We start from the raw sequence: 11990 nt of genomic DNA on the forward strand, positions 1-11990 counted from the left end.
AATTTGCACCTGTTTCATTCATTAACAATATTTAACAAAACCATACCAACAACAATAAATATAATTAACTAATTTATAAGGCTGAGGGGTGTGGGGGGCTCTAACGGGGGCGCGAGTGGGGGCTCCAGCCAATAATATTGTGACGTGTGGCAGAGAGAGAAACTGGATAAGATGGGTGTTGGAGCCCCCGCTGGAGCCCCTGGCCCTGGTGTGGAGGGGCGCGAGCAAGGGCTCCAGCGGATTTTTTTTTTATTTTTTTATAAATATATTCAAAAAACGTATTATTAAAAAAAACTCATAAATTATTAAAAAAAACACACATTAAAAAAAAACATTAATATCTAAAAATAAAATAAAAATTAAAGTACTAAAAAAACATTATTCTTATTCTTCGGCTTGGTCTTCTTCGATCAACCTCTTTCGGATACGTTCCTTTTGCTTTTCCATCAGCATTTGATCGACCGGATTTAGGTTACTGAAGTCTCTTGTAAGGAAGTCCAAATCTCTCATTCGACTTTTTTCCTTTTTGTCATTAGAGACCACCTCCATGGTTTTGTTGAATTTATTGAGGGATTCAACAAGATCGACGATGTTTACGGCTCCCCCCTCAGCCGGTTTTTTCCCCTTGGCGTCCAATTTCCAGCCATGTTTTTAAAAAAAGGTTTGGAAGATGGGTTGATTTTGGGTTTTTTTTGAAGTTGTGGTAATTATTTTATGTGATTTTGGGTGTGGTATGTGATATTGGGTGTGGTAAGGTTTATATAGAGGAAAAACTTTTTTTTTTAATAAAATTAAAGAGCCCAACGGCTCTTTTCTTCATCCCAACGGCTCCTTCACGCATTCCCAAGCCACCTTTACGCCATTTTCCTCCCGCTACCGGCCTTGCGCCCGCCTTGGTTCCCGTGCTCGCGCCTCTCTCGCGCCTCGGTGGTGTGGTGCTCGCGCCCCGGGGCGCGAGCGGATGGGCTCTCGCGCCCCCGCTGAAGCCCCACACCCCTCAGCCTAAACTTAGCTCATGAACATCATAACATTAACATCATGTATAATCCCTTCGGATTAGATTCTTCATCTCTATCTATAAATTATAATCAACTATAAACTACAAATTATATTTTCTTTAAAAACCAAAACATAATAATAATTAGCTAGCATCTTAATTTTCATCCGAAGATTCTGGAGTAGGAAACTCGTTTAGGTCCAATGATTCCGATGACTGCGTGCGACGGTTTCGACCACCGTTTCGGCTTTGAAGAGCATCAACTTTGGCTCCTACTTCTGTAGCTTTCTTTCTAATGGAATCAGAAGACAGGTCATGAAGATAGCCATCGTCTCCAATTAAGTCCGGGAAGTTGAGGTGTGCGGATGGTCCACGGAGGTAGAACACGGCGGTGTCGTAGGCACGGGCTGCGGCAATAGGGGAGGAGTAAGAACCGAGCCAAATTCGTGTGCGTTTGTTGGGCTCACGAATCTCAGCCACCCACTTGCCCCACTTCCTCATCCTTATCCCTCGGTAGGGTTTGTCCATGTCTCTCTTCTTTCGCTTTTCGCCGCTGGAAGTCGGTGAGTGTCCACCGTCGGCTTCCATGTGTGATGGTGGTGAGGATTTAGACGAGGTGGAGAGAAGAGTTGAGGATTGAAAATGAATCTAGAGAGGGTCAAATGAGTTTTATATGAAGCGCACATGCGTGTATCACACAACCTATATAATACATATTATATACAATACAAAAATTGGTAAAAAAAAATGTTTTCTATACAACATTCAAGGATTTTTTTTTTCATATATAAGATTTATATATGAATGCAGGTGGTGGTCCGTTGGTAAAGACAAAACTTTTATAAAACATTCTTAGGTTCAAGTTTCATTAACGATAAGGGTTAAACAAATTTGCCGTTGAAAAAAGAAGAAAAGAGATGTACCATGTAGTTATGCTAGGAAAAATCACAATCATATACAGTTATATAATAAAAATACCCTATCGACATATATAGTTACAACATACTTGACGTGCATCCAATTTTGCTCGCGTATATTAAACTATATGGCCAACTACTATCTTCGTGTAACCTCTACGTGAGCGATAGTCGTGTGTCACACTTTTGCCCATGTAACAAAAATTCTATCTTTTTGGTGATAATTAACTAAAAAATATTGGTTTCGTACACGAACTTACAATTATTATTATAAAACATAGATCGACAATGGACGTATTCATTGGAAGTCAATGTAAAATACCAAGCTTATAATAAGAGAAATTTTTATCCTGGATTGGATGAGAAACATGTTCTGCGTGTGACGGGTTGCATGTCCTGGATGGAACAAGTAGCATATCCTCATGAGGAGGAGTAGTATGTCCTAATGAGGACGAGTAGTAAGTCTTTCGTAGACGAGCCATAGATAGATATATGTATATTTATATGTGTGTATGTATATATATGTGCATGATAAAGATGAACTTGGCTGATGTACGTATGATAAAGTACATTATGTGCTTACAAGTACGATAGACACTCTTGTTGTTTAAGTAAGGTAACGTATGCTATGTTTGTAAACGTAATGGCATGTACTCTTGTAGTATGAGTATGGCAAAGTATGACGGGCGTGGCACGAGACGATCTGCTTGTTTTAAGTTTTGTGTTGCGTTGTAATGAAATTCTCTAAGTTTAAAAACTATGTTGCATGTGTATAGCAATGTTATACTTAAGCTGCGAATAAATAAAAAAATACGAGAGAATAATATTTAAACAAAGAAATATAAAATGAAGGCTTATTATTTCTTATCATTTTAAGTTAATTTTAAATCTACTGCTTTCGATTTTGTCTCAGTCTGTATCTAAATAGTTTTAAAAGTACGATTAAAAATCCAAGATTACTACCTACACTTTGTAAGATAATTTCACTTCATACTTAATCCAAATAATATATATGTTTGTGCGCGCGTACGTGCCATCAATGTTGTAAAAATCGTTAGGCGGTCGACTGGGGAGTTGCGAGTACTCGGGAGTAGTCGGAGATAACTCGAAAAATACCTAAGGAGTACTCGACCGAGGCGGGGAGTACTCGATCTAAGCGGGGAGTAATCGGGGAGTGCTCAGCCGCCTACTCGGAAGTTTTACAACATTGCGTGCCATATCATCCACCTTTAACACTATTAGTTCTACTTTTGAGCTATTGTTGTGTGTTATGACCTATGAGTTATCATGTTGTGGTTGTTATTTGAAGTTAGGAGTTGTACACATCGACATCAACAACATTAAAAATTTGACAAAAATAATTGTAGGTTAAAATTGATGATAGGAACTTAATAACACATACTTGGCAAAAAAATATTTTTAGGTGAAAGTATTAAATACAAATTTTGAATAACATCATGAAAATGTAATGAATTGAATATAAATTGTCATTTATGAATTTTTACATTACCTATCTATATAACAGCTTTATTTAGATCTTTTTGGGTAATTGATCTTTAAGAAAGGAAGGTACACTCATGGGTACTATCTATACGTCACCCAATCTTATACAGTCATCTTATTCCTACTCTCAACTACCCACAAACCACAAAATCATTGTCAACACCTACCCACAAGCACAATTTTATGTGGCAAACTTTTGTCATTGAATGAAGCATGCACCATACCCACATGGGGTGACGGCTGTGTTGTCATGTGGTTTGAAAGCCATGCACCCTACCTATGTTGATGCCCCGTCTTCTCGAAGGTATCAATAATTTTTTTATAACAAAATTTTTTTCTCTACAGAGATTGTTTTGTACAATCATCTTCTTTTGTTAGGTCATTTTCTTCCGTCCTCATCCCTGATAAGAGCACTTTCTCATATCCAAATCACGAAGCAGATGTAAAAATTTCTTTAGCTGATTGAGTTAATTGTGTAAATCTTGATATTTGTAGTCTTCTTCTAATTAATTTGACTTAAAATATATATGTGTCTAATTAAAAGCCTTAGAGATAGTAGGGAGAAGCTATATCCAACTTTGTAGTCAAGAATAGACATTTAAAAGTTGTGTGGGATTCCTTGAGAGCAAACGAACTAGGAAGTGAAATAGCCTTCCAGCTTCCACCCATAAAAGTTAAGGCTTAAATCAATTTATTTATTATTCGTTGGTAATCTTCTAAAGTGAAAAGAATCACTTGTGGTTCGTTATCTAAGTCTTTAATCATTTATAAATATCTTTGTTTCTAAGATTTCTAGTGCAATATGAGCCAATGTGTGAGTTACTTGGAAATTGATGGTGATTATTACATATAACTAATAGTGTATAGTCATCACAAATGATGATTTATGGGTAAAGAATTCATTTATTTCAATTATGTTGTCAAACCAAGTTAGTGATATTAGTTTTGGTGGGCAATCTGTAGGCCTATAAACGAAACGAACGTTCGGTGAACATTCGTGAACCGTTCTGTGAGGAGTTCGTTTATGTTCGTTTATTTAATAAACGAACGAACTTGAACAAAAAACTTGTGTTCGTTTAATTAAACAAACGAACATGAACACATGTTCCGTTCGTTCATTTATGTTCATGAACGTTCGTTTATTTATGTTCATTTATGTTCGTTTATGTATCAATAGAAAATAATTAAATATTGTCTAGATAGGTCATATGCTTAAAGGTTTTATATTTGTTAATTTGTGTTCATTTAGGTGTTTCCATTTAAGTTTGTTTATGGTTGTTTGTGTTCATTTACATTTGTTTATGTATGTTCGTTTATCTTTGTTCAGTTATGTTCATTTAGATTTTAAACAAACGAACACAAATGTCCCTTTTTAAATAAACGAACATGAACATAAATATTTGTTCAATTAAGTGTCTATGTTCTTTTAAAGTTAAATGAAAGAACACTAGCATGCCATTTTTCATGTTCAATCGATTCCTTTACAGGCTTTCATTATCCACATTGATGAATACATCAGTCTTAATCTCTAGGATTTTTCGATTTTATTTGTGTTCTTTTGTTTTCGTGAACACATTAATTTCCTTAATGAACGAACACGAATATAAAATCTCGTTCGGTAAGTGTTCGTGAACCGTTCGTGAACACATTATTTTCTTAACGAACGAATATGAACAAGGTCTTGTTCGTGTTTGTTCGGTTCGTTTACAGCCCTAGGCTAATGTGCTCAAAATCTAAATTTTAAAAATTTATGGTAATTATGGGAATTTATGGTAACTATGGGATCTGTACAATAGAAAACTATAGATTTTCAACGAGTAACAGATCACTCCAAAATCAATCGGTTAAGGTGGGTTCGTCGGTAAACCGAACATGATTAATGCGATAACCAACCAAATTTTCCAAGTGTCACAGCCCCCAACCCCATACCCCGGGAGGGGAGCCGTGAACGCGAGCGGTGATAACAGTGTTTATTATTTAGCAGCGGAAAATTTCATCATGGCCGTAGTTAGAAAAAAATCATCAGGGTGTAAAATACCATGATTTTTATTAAATAAGCTAGGATAAAATCCATATATTATGTGTACAAATGTTTTATAGAGATAAACCATAATTTTCAAAACATGTTTGTTTATTCTAGTTATAAGCCACTTATTTAAGCTGGAAGGCCCGCAAGCATCATTTTTTTGTCTTTAACACATCACCAAAAAATATGTTTAAAATATTTTATCAGCAGGAAATACTTGTGAGTACATTCATTTGTAAATGAAACATTTTTACAGTTACATCATTAAAATGTTTTTACACTTTCATGCTTACTAATTACCAAAAGCTAGTTGTCACTCAACCGTATCTGCGACTGTGACCATATTACTTATTGGTTAACACTAGTCCAATAAGTAATGTGTAATAGCCCATTAGCCAAGCCTTGTATATAAAACTCCGCAATACTAGTAGTAGCCATCCCGTAAGTCTACAAAGACTTAATCACTGCAATGTAATTAAAACCTTATGAAATCATTTTAATTTTAAAATTATTTAGACTATCAGTCTTGAGTTTAGTAAGTTTTAAAAATCATCATGACAGTATTGAAAAATCAGTTGTCTCACACAAATGTGAGTTGTACAACAACTCGAATGTCTCACTTGCAAGTTTACTATTATGAGCTTTCTGGTATTAAGCTCCTAGTGTGGTACATATGTGTATCAGTATAAACTGATAAGCTTTAACGATAATCACGGTATTGAAAACTTTACACGATGGCACAAAATCTCACCTTGTTCAGACCGAGATTTGGATTCGTCTCTAAAGTCTCGATCAATCGAACAAGGTATCGTTGCGACTACTCGAGGTATTATACAAACACTTATACTATAAAGAAACGAGAGAGAAAGTGCGAGATTTTTGAACGAAGAACTTCAACCTTGATCAGTCCCTTTTTGTAGCTAACTTTTAGGTCGGTCGCATATCGCGACGGCCTTAACAAAAGGTCATGGCGTAGCACGACGACCATATAGGTTTGCTGAGTTATCCCTAGCTATGCCACATGGCAGGCAACATGTCATGGCTGTGTAGCCTCCACGACGCGCATCGCAATGGGCCATCTAAGTGCCCGTCGCGTAGCGCGATAACACCAAAATTTTCCAGATAATTATAAGTCTTAAAGTATCGCGACGAAGACAATCTCTGTCCGTCATGTAGCGCGATGGGAATAAAAAGTATGTTTTTCACCAAACACACTAAAGCAGCTCTCAAGCGACTCGCGACGATGTGAACGTGCGAAATGCGCCATTAAAGCGCTACATTGTGCCCATCGCACTTCACACATGCCCTTGCATGTGCGTGTTGGGTGCTTAGCACCCTCGCTAAGACCACTGAGTGTTTCTTGTCATACAAGAATATTATCATGTGAGCTCTCTTTCTTATAAAGAACTTATAAGTTTTGTAATCTAGCGATATGGGATAAAAACTTACTTTCTTATTTATATCGAGGTGGAACGATTCCATTTTCTTCCTCCGCCAATGTGAGATGAACCCACCTTCTTATTTATACAAAATGGGATATTCCCATTTTCTTATTTCATATCTTCTGTATATATTTTGAAAAAATTTGGGATGTTACATTATCCCCACCTTATAATAAATCTCGTCCTTGAGATCTTAAGTGTGGTTATTAAAACTCTTTTTTCAACTCTACACCTCTAAATGATGTAGTCAGTTAATAGTATATAGCATCATAAGTGTCACACCCCGACCAAAGGCGGCGGAACATGCCGAGGTGTAACGATTGTCCATAAGCACATGACACTAATTAAAGTGACAGTATTTAATAAACTCATTTCATTTCACAACATCGAAAATGTCATATAACAATTATCCATAAAATAACCATAAACAAGATATCACAAAATATGGCAAATTGATATTGTTCATTTTTACTAATATCCTAAGGTCTTTGATGTCGTTTTCTTCACATTCATAAATCAACCAAGATGCAAACCTGCAACATTTCATAAAATAAAGTTTGTCAACACAAATGTCGGTGAGCAATTCATAAGTTTAATCATATTAGTATATAATAAAGATAGCCACAAAACTTGCATACGAAACAATAAATAAAAGTCGTAATTTGGATAAATAGATATCGCTAAACACATTAGCGACACCTAGCTATAAGGGGATGCCAAATAGTCTAGGATTTTATAGTTATCGTTAATTGCATTACGTTAACGACAAATTGCTAAAAGGGGATGCCAAATAGTCTAGGATTTTATAGTTCCACCAACCAAAAGCGATAAACACATAGGCATATAAGCATAGAACACCAAATCGAGCAATTATTTAGGTAAAGTATACAACTACGTTTGTGGTTTAAGATTCAAATATAAAGCATTTTGTTGAATAAGTATGAAATGTCACCCCCAAAATAAAAGATGGAAAATGGGGTATGAAGTACTCACCTTCAAGTGGTAAACTTGAAAGATGATAATTTGGAGATTTGTCGGAACGACGAGTTTAACGGACAATGCCTAAAAAGAAAAGAAGTCTTGAATTTAGAAAGGTTGTCTTGAAGGTCTTTAAACAAAATAAATGTTGAGAAATGTAAATAATTAAAGTTCAAGGTTTAAATGTGACTATTTAAGAATTTATAATAATAACCCTTTAAAAATGTAAGTTTGCTCGAAACCGGGTTAAAGTATCTAACCTTAATATTTACTCAACCTATGTTAAGTAATAAGGTGGGTAAAATGCAAGAATGCAAATCCATTTGGAATAAAGATACTAAAACGGGTTTTTTTTATCGAGTGTTCGGGTTGTCGGTTCGGGTATTGATAATTGGTCAAACCCAAAGTCAACTTTCCAAAATATTGAATGTTATGAGAGAACTCAATAAAATTTAATAAGACTTAACCAAGTATGTAGTTCCATTGTTTTAGAACTAACAACGCACGTTAAGCGAGTGTTCGGTTTTGTCGGTCCAAACTTTGTTATGAGATCAAGTTGGATCCAACATTTCCAAGTACTTAAGAAAATATTTAAAAATCAATTTGTAACTATTTTTAAAGAAATATACAAGTCTTGATGGCTAAAAAAACACACTTGTGTGTCTTAAGCGAGCAAGAATCGGTTTGGTTCGGTTTCCATCTCACAACAAGTTCATAGATGGTTTCCATATGTCCAAACACTAAAGAACTTGTATAATAATGTAAAAATAAAAAAATACCAAAAGTTAACAATAAAGTCTTTAAACAAAAGTTCGGTTTTAGGTTCGGATCATGTTTCGGGTTAAGAACGAGGTAAGATTCTACAAACCCATAACCATAGAATTTGTAAAAATGATTTTAGAAACTTAGATCTAACACTAAGTATGTTTAAACAAACAAAACTAGTAACAAAGTTCGGTTTACGGTTTAGAGCTATTTACGGTTAAACCGAAGCATAGACTTTTAAAAACCCATAACCATGGAACTTGTAAACATGACCAACAAAATAAAATAAGCAAGATTAATATGTATGAACAAGTTATATAGATGTATATATATCAAGGACACGAAGTCCTCCATGAAGCCTTGCCTTATGGGGTCCGAAACCGCACCGACCGGAATCGGAGAAGTAACTACCAAAGGTAAACAAGGGGTGTATATTATATATATGTTGCACAACCATAAACAAGTATTAATAAGGCTACATAAACTAATTAAGATGAAATACCAAAATCCTTCAAGAACACTTAAGAAGATAACCTTGAATCTTTGATGTTTGAGAGAGTTTTTTTTTTTTTTTTGAGTTGTAGCAAGGGAAAATGAAGAGGAAAGGTGGTGTATATATAGGGTAATGTTGGTGGTCAAATATGGGTGTGAGACACAAGAGTTTTCATGCAAAATGGATCAAGACAAAAACACAAAACAACAAAAAAATAAATAAATAAATAATAAATAAATAAATAAATAAATAAAAATGGGATGTTTTCAAGACCCAACAAGTGTGAAACAATATTGTAACATAAATCCATCATTTTGATTATAACATAAGCTTCGGTTTACAAATCGGGTCGGTTTACATAATAAACAAATACAAAAACGAATACAAACAAGACCCGAAATTGACGAATGTCACAATAAGTAATTGTGAATTGCTTAGCATAGTGGCCTGTTTTATTTAACTATTTACCTTACTTATGTATTTTAAACATTTACTGATGTTGACTAGATTGCATTTTCGATTCGGTCTATCGAATCTTTTCAACCATTCTTCTTGGTTGACCTTTCAGTTATTCATACTTGAGTTACTATATTCTTTATGTGATGGAGACAACTTTCTTTTGTCTAATTCCATTCGTTGCTTACATGAAATATATCATGTATACCAACCATTTTTTCTGGTAACTTTAACTAGTAGACTATTGGTCCAATTCGTTTAATGTTTTTGGAGCGGTCTAACAATTCTTGGACTCCACTTTCCTTTCTTGCCGAATCGAACCACTCATTTTCATGGAGACCTTTTTAGTAACAATTTATCTCAAATCTTGAAATTTTCAAATGGCTTGCGTAGATGATCTAAATAACTCTTATGATGATCCCGTGTAGTCTTCAATCTCTCTTTGTTTGTAAATTCAGGATCTGATATTAGCTTTTCTCCTATTTATGCCCAACACACTAGGATTCGACACTTTCGTTCATAAAGTGCTTCAAATGGAGTAGCATTAATACATATATAATAACTGTTATTATAGGAGAATTCTATTGGTGGTAAATTGTCATCACAATTCCACTAAAATCTATTGCACATGCTCTTAGAATGTCTTCCAATGTTTGTATGGTCCTTTTACTTTGACCATCAGTCTGTGGATAGTATGCTGTGCTTAGTTTTAATCTGGTTCCCATGGCTACTTGGAAACTCTTTCAAAGTGAAATGGCTATCACAATCAATGGATAATGGAACTCCGTGTAATGAAACTATTTTATCCATATACCACCTTGCTAATTTTTCCATTTTAGAAGTTTCCTTCATGGTAGGAAATAAGATGATTCTACAATTATCCGAATTGCGTCATTACCTTTCCTTGTTCTAGGTAATTTGGTAACAAAATTTATTATTATCAATTCCCATTTCCATATAGTATCTCTAATTGTTGAAGTAATTCTGATGGCTTTTGAAGTTCAGTTTTAACTTGCGAACAAGTTAAACCTTTTGATGCATAACTAGCCATGTCCATTTTCATTCATATCTTCCAATACATTTTCTTTAATCTTGATACATCTTATTACTTTCAGGATGCATCATGCATTTGATTCTTCGAGAATCCTTTCTCGTAGATTTCCTTGGATAGGTATCCAAATTCTTCTTTTCTGAAATTTCCAAATTCCATTATCATCTTTCTCCAATTCTTTTATCATTCATTTAATCTTTCAGTATCATTAGAATTAGCTGCTTCATGAGCGCTTCGTACTTGATCTATTAAATCAATTTGTAGATTTAATATAAGAGCACGTACTCGTTTTGATTTCTTATTATGTTTACGGCTTAAAGCATCTATTACTATATTAGCCTTACTTTCACGATACTGAATTTTACAATCATAGTTGCTAAGAATTTCCATTTAGCGTATTTGCATCATGTCAAACTCCTTTTGCCCAAAATGTATTTTAAACTTTTATAATTTGTTGATACAGTAAACTTACTAGCATACAAATAATGTCTCCAGATCTTTAGGGCAAAAATTCTAAATCATGCATTGTGTAATTCTCTTCATGCTTTTTTAGTTTCCTGGATGCATAAGCAATTACTTTTTCACGTAGCAGCAACACACATCCAAATCCTAATTTGGAAGTATCGCGACAAATTGTGAAATTCTTAGGTCCTTCGGTTAATGCTAGTATCGGGGCATTTGTTAACTTTTGCTTAAAGTTACAAAAACTTCTTCTTGCTTAGGTCCTGACGTAGGCTGTCGCGATCTACTCAAACAATTAATTTTTATTGTCTTAAATACCTATGAGTATGGGTAAGTAAATTCGTCTCCACAGGAACTCAAGGAAGTGATAATTTAGAATTTTAACTAAATTAATTATTTAACTAAGGCGGACAGACGATGTTAAGCGATTTTTGAAAAGATTGATTAAAACTAAAACGGTTACTTTTAAATATTTGTGAGAAATATTAATTAAAGGTATTCATTCTAGCTTCGGGTAATGTGTTGTTCAACTTAATCCCAGAATTCACTTGCCTTAATTGCGCAGTAATTACTAGACCTAATAGTTTGATTGTGATGACAAACGATAACCTAACCGAATTGTTGACACAATTGAACTCGATCTACCCAAATACCAATTTTATATTTTATGAAAACCAATTAAGTGACAATAGTTGATAATTAATAGTCCAATGACACAAGAGCCTAACCCTAAGTGTTGATAAACAAAACCAAACAAGTGATGTACTAATCAATAATCTCAAACATAAATTGTTTAAACAATCAAGCAATAATTGAACAAGATAAAACTAATAACTTAAATCAAGTTCTAAACATTAGGCACAATGAAACTGGTCTTAAGGAGAATTACACAAAACCTTA

At 34.4% G+C, this 11990-nt stretch overlaps 1 pseudogene; it reads right to left on the bottom strand.

The window, feature by feature from the left end:
* Nucleotides 1–1153: 1153 nt before the first annotated feature.
* On the bottom strand, nucleotides 1154–1585 carry LOC143565933 (ethylene-responsive transcription factor ERF008 pseudogene; annotated as a pseudogene).
* Nucleotides 1586–11990: the final 10405 nt, after the last annotated feature.

This window comes from Bidens hawaiensis, unplaced genomic scaffold (genome assembly GCF_021521415.1).
Source record: "Bidens hawaiensis isolate Kalapana, Puna unplaced genomic scaffold, B.hawaiensis_p1.1 tig00022649_1, whole genome shotgun sequence".
NCBI classification, from domain to species: Eukaryota; Viridiplantae; Streptophyta; class Magnoliopsida; order Asterales; family Asteraceae; genus Bidens; species Bidens hawaiensis.